A 4335-nucleotide genomic window follows, 5' to 3' on the forward strand; every position below is an offset into this window, starting at 1 on the left:
TAGCACCAGAGTTATAGCTGTTGATGCAAACTAAATATGAGTAGAAATAATTCACAATCTACATCAATTATAAATATTTACGCCAGGTAGTTATAAGAATTCCTTCAATTTTATGCATTCTGGAATATCCCGATGCTTACATAAATTTATATTTTAGTATAAGCTTCAAAATATTTTCTGCCTAAATAAATGTCACTTTGAATATTTCTTTAGATGCAGATCGGAATGAAAAAAAAAATGAAATGGAATTAAAGTTTAAGATATGTTTAAAACTATTCTTTGAAAATTGTGCAAAATATTTTATAGATTTATAGTTCCTGATGTTTTACAATTTATTAAAGAGAAAGTCAAAAACGTAACAAAATAATATATTGCAGCATGAAGATAATAAAATGGAGCCAAATTAGGTTTCTTAAAGACAGGAAGCTACACGGTATATGCCATATGTCATATCGGAAAGATGAGGGATATTAAAATGTTAATATAGGTTTACATTAAGTTGTAAAGTCATATCAAGCCGACAATTTGGCATCATTATTGCATTGAGCATAAAAGGCAAATAATAATGTTCAGAAACATTTCTTGTTCCTGGAAATGAATAAAGAAAAGAAATGATTGTTCAATTGTTAAACTAAATATATTGATTATTTTTTTTTACGTAATTCCAGAAAATTTTAGATTAGAAACGTTACTACATAATTTAATGTCTTATATTATATATGAGTGTATACGTATCTCTGAGTGCATCTATATATGTGTATATAACTGCATTATACATATATATGTATAAATATTGCGTATATATGTATATGTAGGTAAATTTACTTATATCTGCAATATCTATGGGTCTGTGTGTATGTATGTAAGTATGAATGTATGCATCACACACATTCATATAATATGTGTGTACAAAGACGAACGAATATACGTGTGTCTTTGTATGATATTCTATGAATCAATATACTTTGTTACGCATTAATTTCTTTCTCGTTTTAAGTAATTTAAATAGAACCATGCTATGATTTGGCAAGCGATAAATGCCGCCCACTGATATATATTTGATCTACCTTATTTACTTTCCTTTTATCTATTGTATTTCAAGCAAATGGATTATACGTTCAAATAACGTTATACCTCTGAGTCCTAACCCATAGAGATCGTATGCAAAAGGTGATATACATAATCAGAGAGAAAATATAAGCAATTGAGGAAACGTATGCACATACAGACGCATATGTGTTGCACATATACATATATATATACAGGTATATAAGTATAACTGTATATGCACTTGCATACAATCATAACCACACATGCATACAACGTACAGACACACACATATATACACCCACACACACCAAAGTTATGAATTCTGTATTTGTTTCAGTAAGCCATTTCAGAAGTGACAATGTTAAGTCAGAAACTCAAAATAAATTTAACAGATGAATACTTTTTATATACATAGATACATAGAGAGATAGAAAGACAGGCAGACAGACAGACTGACGACCAGACAAACAGACAGACAGGCAGATAGATAGATATTGCCGTATGCGCCTGTATATGGCCGTGGGCACGTATACGCTGAAATGATCTCAACTCTCAGATGAATGAGTACGGTGACATTGTTTACGTCATACACTTTTGTGTTGTATCTGTCTTACGCTTTTAATTTTTGTTTCCTATTTTGATAATAATACCATGCAAGGAATATATTTCTTTTCCTCTGTTTTTTTATTATTTTTTTTTATTTTACTCTCTGCCTGGGTTTGATATCTGCTTTTACGGTTTTAACATTAAATTCATGAATTAATACAGAACGTACTTATGACTATTTTCCAACCACACACATCCAGAATCAGTAGAAGAATGGTGATGATCATCGTTACCAGTTTTGTATGCGTGTGTGTGCGTGTATAAAGATATCATTAAAACAATAGGTGTACACCCACTTATACATATATATATACAACAAAGCCTAATGGCGTGAAGTTTTTTAAAAATCCTTTAGGGACAAACTGATTTCAAAATGAATTCCAGTTTGATCGGAATCTACACGATCTCAAGCATATTAGTAGAAAATTTCATTAAGAAATATTTAATTTTCTTGGGGTTATGAAGAGGCAAATGTTTGGGGCACAATTGTGTAAACTTGCTGAAATATATATTTATATATAACGCTGTAAAAATGTATGTATGTGCGTGTGTATGTATTTATATGTTTCTATATGCATATATACATGTATAAGTTTCAGAAGATATTAGAATTATGGAATAAAGGTCAGTCATAATAAGAGATCTCCCCAAAATCTATTTCCTTAATGTTTTCTGGCACACATATTTATACAATTTTGATTTTGAAGTATTTAAAAGTTATTTGGATATTATTAAGAAAAACGAATGGTAGATTCGGACTGTCCGTATTTTAAAACCACGAATTATATATATAAAAAAATGGGTTGTGGTAAGAATTAATTTTTTTTTCCATAATCGTATCAATTCCATTATGCAAAAGACAGAATCGAAAAAAGTAAAAATTCGTAAAAATAAAAAAGGTATGAGGGGTTTTAGCACTTGCTTACATCATAACTCCGCCGAGTTTTGCTTCCACTAGCGAAATATATACGTTTCTTTCAGAAAACTCCATACTAATTTAGCATTATGCGGCATTCGCTGTATTTTATGCGCGGGCTATGCTGGAAGATAGAATAAAGGGGATTTTGTTAGCAAATAATAGAATCGATAATCACTTGGTACACTAAAACCCATTTTCCTTTTCCAGATAATACAAGCATGTCATCTAAAAAGAGAGCATGCATTGACAGATAGTCTCCCGCAGCGGCAAGGCAGCAGCGCTGGGAGGCTAAGGAAACTGAGGACCAGAGATCCTGTAGAAGGTTGAAAAGAGCTGCCACTGTTAGAGCTGCTATTACTCCAGAGCAGCGTGAAACATAGCCTGCGCATAAACTAACAGCGAATGCCGCATAAAGCTAAATTGGTATGGAGCTTTCTGAAAGATACCTATAGCTTTCGCTAGTGGAAGCAAATAGCTCGCTTTGCTGTTGGATATATTAAACTCGCAGACCAGAAGTTTCAACGTCTTCCTTCAATTTCCTTACACCACTTATGTGACTGTTTCTGACAAGAAATTTTGCTTTCATGTAAAAAAAAAACAACTATATTTTGTAGTCATTATCCGAAATCTACTCCCAAAACACTTCAGTAGCTCTGCTTTGCATCGCTTGCAAACTTATGATCATTAAAGTGCAACGACATCCACAATAACCAACCTTGAATTTGATTTTCCGTTCCTAGGTTAATCGGAAACATAGATTGCCGTGCTCCTCGTAAAGTTTCTCGGTAGTTCAATTATTTGGTCAAATAAAAGCCACCAAATCAAACGACGGGTGAGTGTGCTAGTACACACACACACACACACACACACACACACACACACACACACAGTGTACGATGAGTAAATTGTCGCCTTATTTTTTTTTCAATTTCGCACTTGTGATAGTGTTTGTGTCTCATTTTGTCGACTGCACAGTAAAGTAGGGTCAGGTGGGCTCCGTCTGTGAGAAAAACAGCACCACGATGCAACTCACTATCCCAAAATATTGGACACGACATGCTGTAATGCTTGGCATTCGCGACGGAATCTCCAATACCGACTGTTTGGTCATCAATCTGAAGACAGTGCATGTACCGAGAGTAATAAAGGTCATACATCCATTAACCATCATAGTATTTGGATGGATCACTAGTGATGGTGCCATTATGCCTTCATTCATATTCCCACATGGCCTCAGACTCAACAGGGAGGCCTACATCAAGTGTCAGGAGGAGGTAGTGCTGCCATGGTGAAGAGGATGGATGCTGGAAGACGTTATGTCTGGCAACAGGACTCTACACTATGCCATACAAGCAGGAGAACCTGATGAAGGCTGTCAGACAATTTCTGTGACCAAATCACTCCTAACATCTGACCAGTTAACTCCCCAGATTGCAAACCGCTTTGTTACGTGTGAGGCGCAGCTGAGCGAGAGACCAGAAAAACTCCTTTTAACACCAAAGATGAACTGAAGTCAAGGATTATGGCAGCATTCACCAGCTGAAACAAGGAGACCGGCCAGAAGAGTTGCAGAAAATAATTCTGAAGTCGTCTGGAGCCCTTAGTTGTAGCTAATGGCGATTTTGTTGAATAATATTTCAAATTATTTTTATGTAAGTTTGGTAAATATATCTGTTAAAATGTGATGTAAGTGTTATTTTCCTTTTTGTGGAATTCAAATGATAATATATTTTCACCGCACCCTGTCTATATTTATTTAT

The sequence above is a fragment of the Octopus bimaculoides genome, chromosome 3 (assembly GCF_001194135.2).
Source record: "Octopus bimaculoides isolate UCB-OBI-ISO-001 chromosome 3, ASM119413v2, whole genome shotgun sequence".
NCBI lineage: Eukaryota > Metazoa > Mollusca > Cephalopoda > Octopoda > Octopodidae > Octopus > Octopus bimaculoides.